This window comes from Carassius gibelio, chromosome A18 (genome assembly GCF_023724105.1).
Source record: "Carassius gibelio isolate Cgi1373 ecotype wild population from Czech Republic chromosome A18, carGib1.2-hapl.c, whole genome shotgun sequence".
In the NCBI taxonomy this organism is placed as follows: domain Eukaryota; kingdom Metazoa; phylum Chordata; class Actinopteri; order Cypriniformes; family Cyprinidae; genus Carassius; species Carassius gibelio.
This window is the reverse complement of record NC_068388.1, coordinates 5,194,550-5,212,417: the sequence shown is the minus strand read 5'-3', so window position 1 is coordinate 5,212,417 and position 17,868 is coordinate 5,194,550.

Here is a 17,868-nt window from a genome sequence, read left to right as displayed (position 1 = left end):
TTGCATATTATCGCATTTCCTGATAGACACCGAGGCCGTTGAACCGATCCGGGAAGTAAAATAAATGGAAATTGTTTATATTTGTTGCCTGTATAATTTATTGGAACGGATGGAAAGTGTTGAGGAGATGTCAACACAGCTGTGTGATGCTGACTAACCTCCCTAAGGATGTTTGAGAGGAAAGTTGTGAATTGATAAACTCTGGGCCACTCACGTTGTTTTAGTTTGTAAGACGAGATGGCTTATTTTATATTTGGTTATCGGCAACCCTCTTAGTCATGAACTCGGCAAGGAATTATTAATCAAGTTCACTTTATCATTCACAAACATGCTATCAATCCACTGCCTTTCAAAAATTTAGCATGGCCACCATAGTTTCTGCCAAAATATCATATATAAAACAGTTATAGTTTACACATAAAACTGATTATTGGCCAAATCAAATGAAATAAAAATATTAAAAATAAATAAATATAAAACATAAAATGTTCTGCTTAAATCATACAGCTTTGTTTGTAGGATACAAGTTATTGAATGAATGAATGAATGAATAGTCAGATACAACAAATGTACTGAAACTATTAAATTCACCAGTTTATTAATTGATTAAGTAACCAAGGAACTAAATGTACTATCTCTAGTAATATCTCTGTTTTTATTATTCATTCGCTTTATCATTCACAATCATGCTATCGTTTCACTGCCTTTCAATCTACGGCAACCATTTCTGTCAAAATATTATAGATAACACAGTAATAGTTTCCACATAAAATTGATTATATGGCAAATAAATACACATTAAAATAAATCAAGATAAATAAAAATAAATAAAAACATTAAATGTTCTGCATAAATCATACCGCTCTGTTTGTGGGACATAATATACTGAATGAATGAATGAATGAATGAACGAATGGTCAGATACTGCAAATGTACTGCAAACTATTAAACTAATTAGTAAATTAACCAACTAACTAACCAAACAGCTAACTAAATAAAGTATTAAGTAATCTCTCTGTGTATATTATCCTTTCACTTTATCATTCACAAACATTGAGCTGTTTTTCTTGAGATTTGATTTATGGATTCATCCCAACAGGCAGCACATTAAAATCCTGCATCTATGAAAATTCACAGAACCACACACGATGAAGCTTTAAATTAGCAACTGCTATCTGTTGGGAGATGGAGATCTACTCATTGTGATCAGAAGCTTGCAATATTGATGTCACGATGACGGAACTCATATTCCTGTGCCACGCATTTCAGATGGAGGGATGAGAGCAGGTTGGAAGCACGAGTTGTTTATTAAACAGCACTACACTCAAGATGCTCTCCTCTTCTCTTGGAACGGAAAGAGCTCTTCTATTGTGCTCTGTGATGGAAATACACTCCATCCGTTTATTTGTAGTACGTTCCTTTTTAAATAGGTATTCCAGACTGTTTTGCGTTTGGATGCATTTGAGCTTCTTTTTGTTTGGATAGACATTTTTCTCTCAGTTTGGCATGTTTGTAAATGGCTGGTTGTTAGCCGCACTGTGTTTGTTTTAGTTTAGTTAATAGGAACAGTGTTAAGTGAATGTCCTCCGTGTCTCTGTGATCGTATAGCTTCTCCTTCCTCTGATGATGGAGGTACAAACCACAAATGCCAAAGGACATGTCTGACGGCCTCATGGGAGTAATCAGTCAATGTGTGCATGTATCTAACACTGTTTCCAGGAGTTTCATTCCACATCCTGTCCTCTGATCTCTCCAGAACTCTGGGTGAATCTCACAACATGTCTAGAACACATTTTACCCATAAAATTAACAGAAAAACCCATACATTTGTTTTTTCCCATGACGACAATGAAGGCTAATTTAGGGTCAAGACTTTTTTTTAATTATTATTATTATTCACATTTTGACAATGTTTTCAATATCGCAAAAATTCTCATTACCACGTGTCAGGACATTTCCCCCCAATTCTTTCCAATTAAGAGGTGATTCTTATTATAGTCCCATTATTTACTATATATATATATATATATATATATATATATATATATATATATATATATATATATATATATGTCACAGACACACCATCTACACTCCCTGAATCGGACACTTACGCCACGCCCACTCGTTCCCAATCACCAGAATTCTGAACACCTGTGCATCATCACCACTGCCACATATAAAGCCCTCCGTCACCATCACCCATTGTCTGGTCTTGCACCGATCTCCTCACACTTACTTGAACGCCATTCGTCTGACCTACCTGATCTGCTGAACCCTCTTCGTCATCATCTGTATTCCTGTTCCCATCGTCTGAGTCTGAGTCGCCATCTGTATCACCATCACCTAAAGGAAAGTTGTGTTATCACTGTGTCATCTACATGTCAAGAGATTATCATTCTGTGTTTACTTCGTGTCAAGATTCACCTGTGTCTGAAACCTCTGATTCACATTAAACACTATTGCACTGAATCCTCTTTGTCCTCGTCTGTGTCTGACAGAAGACCAGACCAAATGCAGAGCTCTTCAGATACAGGCGAAGATCGCACCGCGGATCCCTTCACTGAACTGGTTCACGCTGTACGGTCCTCACTCATGCAACAAACTCAACTTTCCTCACCTGCTGTCAACAGTTCACCGCCATCAAACACTGCTACAACTCCGGTCACTTCTTCAGTTGCCCCTGCGAGTCCCATGGCCAAACCAGCGACATACAGCGGCGCGGCGGAGGATTGCAGCGGGTTTCTGCTACAATGTTCACTCTACATGGAGTCCAACGCTCACTTATTCACCACCGAACGCAGCTGAGTTGCATTTATCATCAATCTGCTCACAGGTAAAGCTCTCCAATGAGCTCAATCTCTCTGGGAGTCGAATTCATCTGCTACTGGATCTGTTACTGATTTCTGTTCTCAGTTAAAATCTGTCTTTGGTCAACAAACTTCTGAATTATCTGTCCATGATCAACTGTTTACAATTCGCCAACAGAGAAATGAGTCCGTGAGTGATTATGCTGTACACTTCCGTACACTCGCTTACATAAGCGGTTGGAATGAAACTGCCTTAATTACAGCATATCGCCACGGTTTATGTGAGAAGTTACAAAGTTTGATTGTTGTATATGAAGATTCACTGGGACTTGAGTGTCTTATTCAGAAATCCATCAGAGTCGCCCAGAGACTCACTGCATGTCATCAACTCACTCCCGCTGTACTTCCTCCGCCCGCTATACCATCTGTCGCTCCTCCAGCACCTGAACCCATGCAAGTAGAATCACACCACCTATCTACATCGGAACGTCAGCGGAGGATTAACACCGGGCTGTGTCTCTATTGTGGGGGAGATGGACACCTATTACCATCATGTCCAGTACGACCTCCACGCCCATCGGTGAGTACCATCCGTATACCACCTCAAACTGCTCATTTGACTAAAACCTGGGTTACTCTAAGACATCTCCACTCTTCTGTTTCAGTACAAGCCCTCATCGACTCCGGTTCGGCAGGGAACTTCATCAACCAGCAAACATTAACTCGTCTAAGTGTCAAGCATCATCGAAGCCCCGTCGAACTCAAAATAACAACTATACAAGGAAAGCCGCTGGGCATGGCCGCTATTTCTCCCCCACAATCATCCTTCGCGAGGGTCTCCTGCATGAGGAAGACATCACGTTCATGGTGCTGGAGGAATCCACCGCAGACATCATCCTGGGACGCCCATGGCTTAACCAACATTAACCACACGTCCATTGGCCCACAGGTGAGATCCTGAAATGGGGAAAATCCTGTCATTCTACCTGCTTCACTCCACCAGTTAAAGTTTTCAAGGTCATTCCTTCCATCAAGAAGTCATCCCTACCGGTCCAGTCCACATCAGTGGAAAGCCCCGAAACTAAGGTTGAACATACCATCCCTCCAGAATATCGGGCGTTCCAGGATGTGTTCAGCAAGTGGTTGGCAACAAAACTTCCACCTCATCGGCCATGGAACTGCGCTATTGACCTCCTGCCTGGAGCAACCCTTCCAAAGGGACGAGTCTATCCTCTGTCCATTCCGGAGCAGAAGGCCATGGAGGAGTACGTACAGGAAGCTCTCGCTCAAGAATTCATCCGACCATCTACTTCCCCTGCCGCTTCCAGCTTTTTCTTTGTGGCCAAGAAGGACGGAGGCTTGAGGCCGTGTATAGACAATCGCCATCTCAACTCTCAAACAGTCAAATTCAGCTATCCTCTTCCCCTGGTCCCAGCTGCATTAGAACAACTACGCGGAGCCAAGATCTTCACAAAACTAGATTTGAGGAGCGCCTATAACTTAATCCGCATCCAGAAGGGGGACGAGTGGAAGACGGCTTTCATCACTCCTTCCGGGCACTATGAATACAGGGTCATGCCGTATGGGTTATACAACAGTCCATCCGTCTTTCAAAACTACATGAACGAAGTCTTCAGAGAATACCTTAACCAGTTCGTAATTGTCTATATCGACGATATCCTCATTTACTCCACATCCAAGGAGGAACACATCCAACACGTCATACTCGTACTCCGAAAACTCCGGGAACACCATCTGTACCTCAAGTTGGAAAAATATGAGTTCCACACGCCCTCAGTCCAGCTACTGGGATACGTCATCGACCCACGTGGCGTGAAGATGGACCAGGGGAAGGTGGAAGCCATCACACACTGGCCCCAACCTGGTTCCATTAAAGAACTCCAACGCTTCCTGGGCTTTGCCAACTTTTATAGGAGATTCATCAAGAACTACAGTTTACTCAGCTCACCTCTAACCTCACTCCTCCGGAACCGGCCCAAGTCTCTGTCCTGGAACCCCATGGTCACTGAAGCTTTCCACCAGCTAAAACAAGCCTTCAAGACCACTCCGATCCTAGCTCACCCTGATCCCAACCGACAGTTCATCGTGGAAGTGGACGCCTCATCAACCGGGGTCGGAGCGGTACTCTCCCAGCGGCAGGGGGATCCTCCACGACTCCATCCATGTGCCTTCTTCCCAAAGAAACTATCCCCGGCGGAGCAGAATTACGACATTGGTAACCGTGAGCTACTGGCCATCAAGCTGGCTCTGGAAGAGTGGCGTCATTGGCTGGAGAGAGCCAAGGTCCCTTTCGAGGTTATACCTGACCACCGGAACCTGGAATACCTCCGTGAAGCTAAGAGACTGAATCATCACCAAGCTAGATGGGCCCTATTCTTCACGAGATTCGACTTTAAGGTCACTTATCCCCCTGGCTCCCAGAATAATAGAGCTGATGCTCTCTCCCGCCTTCATCAGGCAGATCCAGAACCGGAATCTCCTGAACCAATCCTCCCTCCAGCCATGATTGTAAGTCCCATTCAATGGGATATGAATCGTCTGATTGAACAAGACAACCTTCAACACCCTGCTACGCCGGGAGGTCCAGAAGGGAAACTCTTCGTCCCTCCTCAACATTGGATTACCCTTCTGGACTTAGCTCATACCTCTCCGGGATCTGGATATCCAGGCAGGAGGCAGACCCTCTCGCTCCTGTAACAACGTTACTGGTGGCCCTCGATGGATCAGGATACCTCCCGTTACCTCAAAGGATGCTCAGTCTGCGCCATAGCGGACACCCCTAGGAGACTCCCGGAAGGTAAACTGGTGCCTCTGCCCATTCCAGAACGTCCATGGACCCATATAGGTGGACCCACTCTTCCCATGGTTGGGTGAGCCCTCGGAGGTCCCAGCGGTAGATCACTGGTTCCGACAGAGCGAGAGGGTCTGGGACTCGGCTCACGTGCATCTCCAGCGGGCAGTTCGGAGGCATAAGGAGCAAGCAGACGCTTGTCGAAGACCTACGCCGCAATACCAACCTGGACAGCAAGTCTGGCTCTCGACGAGGGACATCCACCTCCGGCTGCCCTGCCGTAAGCTCAGTCCCCGATACATCGGACCATTCACGATTGAACGGCAACTGAACGAAGTGACCTATAGACTCCAGCTACCTGCACAGTACCGTATCTCACCTTCATTCCATGTTTCACTCCTCAAACCATTCACTGAACCTTTGTCTCCGCCATCCACAGAGCCTGGTGATGATGCCGTACCTCCTCCTCCCACCATCGAAGAAGACAACAACATCTTCCGGGTGAGAGCTATCCTCGACTCTCGACGACGGGGTCCTCAACTTGAATACCTTGTGGACTGGGAGAACTACGGCCCGGAGGAGCATTGCTGGGTTAATCGTAATGACATCCTGGACCCCAGTCTTCTCACCGACTTTCACCGAGACCATCCAGACCGCCCTGCTCCCCGTGGCCGTGGTAGACCCCGTCGTCGCACAAGTTCCCAGCCGTCAGGAGCCGCCCGTGGAGGGGGGGGTACTGTCACAGCCACACCATCTACACTCCCTGAATCGGACACTTACACCACGCCCACTCGTTCCCAATCACCAGAATTCTGAACACCTGTGCATCATCACCAGTGCCACATATAAAACCCTCCGTCACCATCACCCATTGTCTGGTCTTGCACCGATCTCCTCACACTTACTTGAACGCCATTCGTCTGACCTACCTGATCTGCTGAACCCTCTTCGTCATCATCTGTATTCCTGTTCCCATCGTCTGAGTCTGAGTCGCCATCTGTATCACCATCACCTAAAGGAAAGTTGTGTTATCACTGTGTCATCTACGTGTCAAGAGATTATCATTCTTTTTTTTACTTCGTGTCAAGATTCACCTGTGTCTGAAACCTCTGATTCACATTAAACACTATTGCACTGAATCATCTGTGTCCTCGTCTGTGTCTGACAATATATATATATATATACACACACACACACACACACACACACACACACATATATATATATATATATATATATATATATATATATACACACACACACATACACTTACACATGTATATAAAACTTTAATTCGACAAAGATGCATTGAATTGATCAAGTAACAATAATGACCTTCACATTATCACTATATATATATGTGTGTGTGTGTGTGCATGGGCATGGACATGTTTTTGTGACATATCAGGACACAACTTTGTATAATGACATGGGTATGACACAGGTATTACAAGGAGAGGGTGACCTATGAGGACATAACCCATGTCCCCATTTTTCAAAACGCTTATAAATCATACAGAATGAGTTTTTTTTTTGAGAAAGTAAAAATGCACAAAGTTTCCTGTGAGGGTTAGGGTTAGGGGTAGGGTTGGTGAAGGGCGACAGAATATACAGTTTCTACATTATAAAAACCATTACACCTATGGGATGTCCCCACTCTTCACAAAAACAAATGTGTGTGTGTGTGCGTGCGTGTATGTATGTTACAGAGTGATAGGAATGAGAGACGTGTGGATCCATATGCCAGCTTTTTATTTAAAGACGTGGTCACAAACACAGGCGGGGTTGAAACACCAGCAAACAGATAAGGCTTGGGAAAAAAACACAAGAGCAGTCCAGTAAACAGGCATGGGTTGATTGACAGTGAACAATGTCCAACAGGGCAAGGCAAAGAGAGATAGTTCAGGTAGCCTACACAGCAATAATCTGGGCAGGGGCAAAGAGAGTCCAAACGACAAGACCAAAGGGGTAATCCGAGATACACAGACAAGAATCAGAACATGGGAAAACAGGCAAGGCAAGACTAAGACTCAACTGAGAACGATCGAACAGGCTCCGTTAAGAAGCTATCAACTAAATCAGTGATAAACGCTAAACAATACTGGGCGATTTGAGCAGGATCTGGGTGGGCGTTATATATTGTGTGTAATAGATTTCAGGTGAGCATGTGATTGGTTATAGCTGAGAGAAAAGGATGATGGGAAATGTAGTCCAGGGTATAGAGTAACAGTCTGAGTAGTGTGAGAGTCCATGTAGTGAGCGGGTGACCTCTGGTGGTGAGTGAACGGAAGTTCATAGACCGGATTCGTGACAATATATTGTAAATAAATGCCATACGTTTGAACTTTATACTCAATCCCCATCTGTTTAAAACAATGATAAAAAGTTAGAAATTAGAAATGTCTCTTGAGCTGGAATAAATTACATTTTATAACATGGTTAAAATAGAAACATTTTTAATAATAAACAGCGTTAAAAACATAAATTAAATAATATTTCACCATATTATTGTTTTTACTGTATTTTTAACAAAATAAATTAAGCCTTGTGTGTGTGTATGTATGTATGTATGTATGTATGTGTATGTTTTTTTTTTTTTTTATCCTGGAGATGACTCATATTTTTTCTTTTCTTTTGAGAATTTGAAAATACATAAAGTTTTCTGTGAGGGGTAGGTTTAGGTTTAGGTTTAGGAATATTCAGTTTATAAAGTATAAAAACCATTACGCCTATGGAAAGATAATCAAATAAATGATTATCAGTGCATACTCTATCATAACGTTTTGATTTTCTGAAACCGTTCTTATCATCTCTTATGTTTACACATTTATATATACATATATGTATATATCATTTGAGTTACACTGACTTCACCCATATTAGTACTCGACACGCCAAGTCAATTAGCCTACTGTGTTTGCACAAGTTAACATCCTGCATTGTCGCATCATGCCCAGATGAATGACTTCTAGTTGCTTCACTGTTGCAAATCACTGTCAGCATAAATGTTCCGTCACTCCTCTACTCTTCCTGAAGCGCTGTCTATCTCCTTCTCTGCCAACATATGAGTGACTCTCTACAACACAAAAACAGTGTAGCAACATGGATCAACATGTCAGAAGCCCTTGCTCTGTGTAAAGAGGCTTCAAACCACCATAACTAAGAGCAGATGCATGCATATTGCACAAGTTTACATCTGAAGAATCCCACCGTTGAAGTCAGAATTACGATATCTGTGGTCAGCCAGGCCTCTTAGTTGCAAAAATTGCGTACAACACATATGTGGAGACTGACAATAAATTAAGAAGCATTCATTAAAAGACATTTATATGTATGAGAAAAGACATTGATCAGCTTCAGAATTTAACATGGAATTTGATTCACAGCCACATCAGTGAATAAGTGCAGTGAATGATATGTGTTCAGGGTGGTCAGAACCACACATCTAAAGGTCACTTTCAGTCTTCAAGGGAGAAGTTTTGAAAAAGTTCCTTAATTAAAGGGAGCGTTCATAAATTGTGCATGTGGAATCTGTTACTTCATAATGACAGCACAAAGGTACAGATGTGATTCCCACAAAACATGCTACTTTGTGAAAGTGAATCACATGAATCATATTCAGAATCTGCTGAAGTTGCAATATCTGGATCGCAACACAAACAGCGATTTTACCACATGTGGTTTGGTCTATGTGTTTAGCCCTTATTCCCACAAATAAACAAAACAACAGACTAATACACTCTGGTGTGTGTCTGGTGTCTAATGAAGACCATGTGCAGTGAACACACACACAAAAAGTAATTCAGTGTGGTGCTGATGGGGTAAAGATGTGCAGAGCTACAGAAAACAGACTAATTTACCTTTTAGTCATCAAAGGATGTGTTATTGCTGCTGTGCTTACAAACACAACCATACACATATTTACAAGCACACTTAAGCATCTATCTATCTATCTATCTATCTATCTATCTATCTATCTATCTATCTATCTATCTATCTATCTATCTATCTATCTATCTATCTATCTATCTATCTATCTATCTATCATTGTGGTCGTTATGTTTAGGTATGAGGTTGGTTTAAGGGATCTAGATTATGTTCATGCAGAATGAAGCATAAATATGTGCTTTATAAATCCTATTAAACAACCAATATATAAGTAATATGCAAGCTAATAAGCAACTAGTTAATAGTGAATAATGTTTTCTAATCTAAAGTGTAACCCTGCATAATTTTTGCCACCTCCATTTAAATTAAATTCAAAATGGGAAATTGAATTGGAAATTCAAAGATATTTTCAATTCAGTTCTGGGTGGTGTACAGACCTGCTAAATATATTTTAAAATCGGGTAACATAAACTTTCTAATTCCAGTTTATACCAGTTTAGTAATTCGAAACAATGCTGATGTATACCTGCACTATGGCTTCTGACAATTACATAATGTTAGCCAATGGGATTTAAGCTTGCTGTTTGAGGATACATTTTATGCTTGCAACATTTTTCAGATGGTCTGTGAATGGTCAGAAAGCCTGACATCTCAATTCGAAGCCACACACACACATACACACATAAAATGATGTAATGATAAAGAGGAGTGGAAAACAAGGCAGAAAGTAAACAGAAGAGTCTACTCCAAATAAACACACACTTCCTGTGTGTGACTCTCACTCTGGACTAATGATAGCCGAGAGTTGACACTCTTTCTTGAGATGCACTTCCCTGTGATAAAAAAAGACAAGACAAGACAAGAAAACACAGAAACCAGCTTTATAAATTAGTAGAAAACTGAATTATCATGACTGATGACATAAAAATTAAACCTTGCATGGGCTGGTTTCACAGAAAGAGATGAGATTAAGCCAGGTTCTTAGTTCAGTTAGGACATTTAAGAAGCTTTTATAAACATGTCTTATAAAAATAAATAAATAAATAAATAAATAACATTATTGGTGTACATCTTAAAATGTAAATGACAGTTGCATATTTCACGATAAGTCAGTGCAAGTTTCTTTCACTTAATAAAGTTCAACCCTACATTTTAGTCTTGGACTAGTCTTAAACCTTGTCTGTGAAACCAGCTGGGAAATGGGTTTATTTCACATAAATTAAAGCATGCACACACACACACACTCACACACACGTTTGCTTTTGTGAAAAGTGGGTTCATCCCATAGGCGTAATGATTTTTATACTGTAGAAACTGTATATTCTATCGCCCTTCACCAACCCTACACCTAACCCTAACCCTAACAGGAAACTTTGTACATTTTTACTTTCTCAAAAAATAAATAAATAAATAAATAAATAAAAATAAAACTCATTCTGTATGAATTATAAGTGTTCTGAAAAACGAGGACATGGGTTATGTCCTCATAAGTCACCCTCTCCTTGTAATACCTGTCATAACCGTGTCATTATACAGAGTTGTGTCCTGATATGTCACAAAAACAGGAACACACACACACACAGACGCACAGACACACACACACACACACATTTTTCAGTTCAAATTCTCTCTTTCTCTCATAATGTTTTGAAATTGATACAGGAATCATTCTATTAGAGGAAATTCAATAGTAATCAACATTTAAAACATGTTGAACAGTGAGTTAGTTTCAGTTACAATGAATTTGATTATTTTGAAGTAGTTTTACCAGAGCAAAGTTAAGGATGTTTTTTTGTTTTCCTTCATAAACAGTATTGTACTTTCCTTTGGGAGAGAAGTCTCCGGAACTTTCTCAAAGTCAAGTACATTTACTTCACATGGCAAAAATGTGTACGTCATGTCAAATATTTATGGGTGTTACCACACGAAAGCCATAATGCATTGTATCTAGAGTCGACAGATCAGTCTTATGACAAAGCCTTTGTGTTTGTGTCAAGAAGTGTTTGGACGTAGCATCCTTTACCATAAACCTGTCACATCACATGACCTAGCAAACATCCCAAGAGTTTCCAGACAACACAAAAAAGATCAAACAAAATCAGTTAAGTAATACAATTTACCTCTGTTGTTTCTGAATGACCAGAAAGCTTCATGAAGGAATCTTATGACTTTCTTTTTGAAGATAAAGAAAACAATAGATGAAACAGGTGAACAAATCTCATAAATAGACTTAAAACAATACGCATTAAAACAAAAGAAAACAAAGCATAGTATTAAAAAGTTAAAATAACTATGGCTACGATGAAAAAATATATATATTTGGAAACCTGTTCTCAGGTGTGAGGATTAACGAAATTAAATGAAATAAATAAATAAAATAAATAATAAATATTAAAATAAAATTTTGTTTGGGGGAAAAATAATAGTTTTAAAGTGTGAGAACAGAGGACTAAGCTTATTTGTTTCACAGATCACAAAACATTTAAACATTTTATTGTGATTGATTTATTATACGGCCACACTGAATACCATACATGTGAAAGTACAAAATAATATTGACTTTGGCTTAGAATGAGAAACTTTGTGAGAAGGACAAAGTGAGCTATCTTGTGTATGTGCAGCATACAAACATGTTGTTCTTTCTTTACTGTGTCTAATAGACCCATTAGAGTAAAGTGTTTCAATCACTTAAGGCGATCCAAAGGAGCCTGGGTAAATGCATACACTAATGAGACAGTCGTAAACCCTTTATCTTTCACATGGCGACTGCAAATGTTTGAATGCATCCCATTTGGGGACAGTTTGGGGTACTGTTCAAATGACAAAATCTAATTTTTAATTCTTCAAAGAAACAAAACCCCGGCCACCTCAACTTGCACCTGAACACACAATAAACACACACACACCAGTCTCTCTCAACCCCCTAAGCACCTGTCAATATGCATCCCCATAATTAGTTCTTTGATAGTAGCCAGATTTGGAGGGTCCATTACAGGCAGCTGCACACAAGTCACAAGGTCCTGGTTGACCTGAAAAAAGGAGCCAGCCTGAGGGGAACACCGGTGAACTTGTGCTTTGGGACCTGTGCGCACAGCTGGCCACTGACAGACCAAAGAAATGGAGAAAGCCAACTCACACCACTGACTAGCCCCAAACGGAATGTGCAGAATATTTTTTTTTTCTACTGCAAAGATTTTGGGGGGAAAACTGTGGAATATATATAAGCACACATTTATTTGTACATGCAAATGTAAATACTGTGCATATATCAAATAAGTCCAATAGAAATACATATTATATACTTATATGTAAGATATATAGTTCCTATGATTTCACCAAGTACAACATGTTCCTGGATCAACATCCTTGCTGATAGAAAGCTCAGAATTCCATAGTGTATCTTCAATAAACAAACCATGCAAGGGAATGCAGATGCTGCAAACTTTGTGGATAACTGTCTTTCCAAATCTGTGTAGGGTTAAGTGGAGTTCTGCTGGCTCATATTCTGTGTGGTCCTGTTTTTGACACCTACTGTACGCACACAAACACACACTTCAAGGCACATGCAGTGTACAGACACCAATCTGTGGTTATAAATACACACGGCACTCTTGGGCTTTTGGGAACCATATCTACAACGGCCCCATGTTTGCGTGATTAGCTCTTGATGAGGCAGTACTAACGCCATCTGTAAATGTTTTAGCTTACGCGCACGCACACACTCGCTCTCCTTTCAGCCCGATTAGGTCTGAAATAAGCACGATAGAGGTGCTTAAAACAAATGTCAGGGAGGTTTGTGTGCTTATGGCCCTGCTAGCCTGGTATAATAATTACCGTTGATGCTAAATGACCAACAGATGAGTCATTAGCACGTGTGTTATTCTGTCTTACATGTTTTCTTATGTGTACGATTTTGAATTTGTGTCTGGGTGTGTTGAATGTGGGTGGGAGGTTTTGGTAAATGTCATATAGTCATGGTTTTGGTACCAGGAAACTAGTGGAACTAGTCGTTGTTGACAGAGCATCATCTATCAAGTGGTCATATTGAAGGCAGCGCCGGAGGTCTTGTTGTTTTTTTTTGCTCATTGTGGTTGATGCTAAGCCTTTTTTTTTTTTTTTTTTAACATTGAAAAATACTGACAGAATAAATATAAAACTTTGTTCACACTGACAGTACACATGTTATTTTTAGGCAAATCTAACTGAAAACAAATTAGCATTTGTAGTCTGAATAGTAAATAAGCATTTTGGTCTGTTTGTTAATACGCAGATTTGGACTTATATTCCACGCAAATATGAAAATCCTGTCACTATTACTCAAAACAGGATTTCTTTCAGCTCTGGAACACCAATGCAGATTTTTTATAACATTTCTTTAATACAGATGTACAATATAAATATTTATCTCTTGATTAAGTTACCAGTTCCTTTTCCGGAAATACTTTTTTTCATTAATATTTTAAAATAGGAAATTTAGCATCATCTGGTTGACCAGCACCTCTCTGAACATTTTGCATTTTAAAACCAAATTGCAATCTATTGTTTTAAATTGTGTATCATTCTATCAAATATTCTCCAAGATGGCATGGAGGGAGGCCCTGGTTTCCTTTTCCTGATTGTGAGAAATTCCCAAGGTGGAATGTCATTAATCTTGATGGCAACAAGAAGACTAATAAAGGAGAACTTTGGAATTTGTAATGTAGATGTAATGGCTACAAATCCATCTTATGGCTTATTTGGGTCTTGGCAATTTAATGCGTCAAAGAGAATGAAATGTAATAGTCAATAAAGTAAGAGTAGAGGATTACACGATCATGTTTCAGCCTCTGTTCTCCGATCGATTTTACACATGAGTGCATGTCCTGCACAACTGCCAGTTGAAGTTATGCTTATTGCACGTCTACTAGATCTCGAAAAGAGGGCTGCTGGAACATTGAGTGCATGTTTATTTGACTGGTTCTACTTTGCTGTCTTACTCTATCCTTACTCTCTTATACTACCATTAAAAAAGCTCCAGAGGATCATTACAGGCCCTTTACATATTAATGACTAATTACCATAGAGCTCAGTAATGAGAATAACATGTTGCTCCTAATGATCTGAAAGGTCTGGCAGTCATGACCACTGGCTCTTGCTTTAACACAGCACATAGAATACAATATATACTCATCAATATTTCATTGCACCTAAATTAGAACTAATTCTCCTCTCTCTGTGCAAGAAGGCTGCTCAATTTGAGTGGTTGCACAGATCTTTACAATTAGCCAATGAGGCGTGGAAATTACCTAAGGAGAGAGATTGGGCCCTGTTGTATTGTTTAATAAAGCCCCACATCAATATTTGCCAGAGCTGCACTATTAAGACTCTCAGCTAGTTTAATGTACGTTTGTAAGTATTTGTGTTTATTGCTTACAGGTGAGTCTGGAAATGGTCACTATTCCATTGTTTGACTGCCATTATTCCTGTATTCAAGTTGTTGCACATGCATCAGAACAGTATTATATATATATATATATATATATATATATATATATATATATATATATATATATATATATATATATATATATATATATATATATATATATATATACAGTACAGACCAAAAGTTTGCACACACCTTCTCATTCAAAGAGTTTTCTTTATTTTCATGACTATGAAAATTGTCGAGTCACACTGAAGGCATCAAGGGCTATTTGACCAAGAAGGAGAGTGATGGGGTGCTGCGCCAGATGACCTGGCCTCCACAGTCACCGGACCTGAACCCAATCCAGATGGTTTAGGGGTGAGCTGGACCGCAGACAGAAGGCAAAAGGGCCAACAAGTGCTAAGCATCTCTCGGGGAACTCCTTCAAGACTGTTGGAAGATAATTTCAGGTGACTACCTCTTGAAGCTCATCAAGAGAATGCCAAGAGTGTGCAAAGCAGTAACCAAAGCAAAAGATGCTACTTTGAATAACCTAGAATATGACATATTTTCAGTTGTATCACACTTTTTTGTTATGTATATCATTACACATGTGTTAATTCATAGTTTGATGCCTTCAGTGTGAATCTACAATTTTCGTAGTCATGAAAATAAAGAAAACTCTTTGAATGAGAAGGTGTGTCCATATATATATAGCCCTATGCAAAGCATGCTGGAAATTCCAGTTTGAGTTATTGCTTTGTTAACACCAGCAAAGATGGTTACATGTAATCTTAATGTAATCTTAAATCAAGAATGTAAACTTTTATTTTACAAAATGGATGCAAAAAAATTGACAATATGTCCAAGAATTGTTTTGAATTGCCTAACTAGAGGTGAACACACCATTCTTTGTGTCCTTGGTCAAATTTGTTACTATCTCAAAGCACAATCTGTACTTTATTAAGGGACAGGAACTTATCCGTGACCCTCACACTCCTTACAGAAACAAACAGCACCTTTACAAATCTCAACCCAGCACTGACCAATTAAGTTTCAGTGCACAGAGGTCAGGGGTGAATTCAAAGAGTATGTCTGGCATTGTGGTTGTATAACCTTGTTTAATGGTAGCTACTAGACCTCCTGCATCAAATATCACTAAAAACACCATTAAAAAAATAGAACAGCTATAATCTGATCAAGTCATGTTGAAGGAAAGAAAAATATTGGGTACTTGTACCGCATTACAATTAAATTCATAGAACTGTGACCTACCAGCAAACTATTTAAAAAACCGGACACTATACTGTTCAAAAGTTTGGGGTCAATACAGTTTTTAATGTTTTAAAAGAAGTCTCTTATGTTCATCAGTGCAACATTTAATTGGTCCAAAAAATACAGTTAAAACAGTAATGTGAAATATTATTAAAATTTATTTTAATATATTTTAACATAGATTATTATTTATATTTTTCCTGTAATGGCAAAGCTAAATTTTATGCATCATAACTCTAGTCTTCAGTTCAGCATCACATGATCATTCAGAAATCATTTTAGTATCTATAAAAGCAGTTTGAAATGCAAGGGAGGATCACACCGCATATTGATTTGATTAAGGAAAATAAAATTAATTTACTGGCACTATTTCCAAAAATATCTAAACTTTTCCCCACAAATAATAGCTTAAACAAAAACTATAGGCAAATTTTATGACCTACAAATGTGACCGCTGCAAAACTTGCCACTGGGAATGTCTTTGTACACTGCCACAACACAAGCCCTATAATTGATTGCTGAGACTATAGTCGGGGGCCCCGGAGGCCTCTGTGGCCCCACACAAGCCCTCAGTACTGGATCACATTAAAGGGCCCAATGTTAATCTGGTCCCTCTGATTCTAAGAGATTGTTTGGCAGCCAAGAGAATATTGCAAGTTAGAAAGTAATAGCACACATAAAATCACACCTGTCCAGCCATTATGTAATGACTGGAACTTAGAGCTTAGACTAAACCTAAATAGATTTATCTGTATTTTATAGATACACACAAAAGACCAGGTTTTTAATCTAAATATAAACAGTATGTACATTTTAGAAATCCCAGTGGATAACCTAAACATTACACGGATCGGTGTTCAACCCTCTGACAGTTTCTACAACCTCCCAGTATCCTTGAAGTGTAATGAATACTGTTATTATTTAGACTTTGATTATCTATGCTCAGGTTTGGCAGAGGATAGATTTGTGAGGTCATATCTATCGGGAAGCAGAGCGATGGAGTGTCTCTCATATCACACCATGTTTGTTATTGGTCCATGACATGCTTGTTTTGAGATGGTAACCGTGCCCTGGGTCACAAGCTGTGCATCGACGACAAGGCATATCTCATTACGGTGACCCCATGCCCCAGATAACCATCTTAAACCCATCCGCCGGCCCTAAAAGCATCCTGCACATCTAGTCATTTGCTCTCCAAACACCACTGAAGAAATTAAACGATAGTCTCTTAAAAGCCAGAGTGTGGTGCATACACAGACACACATGCATCTGGAGCTCTTCTGCTCAATGGGTCGGAAATAACAGCCCAGGCCTGTCGTCATAGATAGCCTGTTAAAAGCCATCAAGAAGTCAGAAAAGTGCTCCAGAAGATTTGCTCTCCCAAAATCTGGACTAAGGTCCACGCTCCATCACCCTCAATCAAACGTTGTTTCATCTGCAGACGGGGATGTCCTCTTAGTGGCCGGGTGGGGTGTGCTTTCTGACTCCGTCTGTTCGTAAGATGGGGAGAGTGAACAGGAAATGACTGTTTCATGGTTGCGCTAACTTTTAAAAGGCCACATTCCTGGGTGGGCATTCCTTTAGCAACTGACACAAAAACTAACAAAACAAAACTCGAATTGTAAATGTTTGCTAAAAAGTATTTTACTGAAAAAGGTAAAGACCTCCTGAATGAA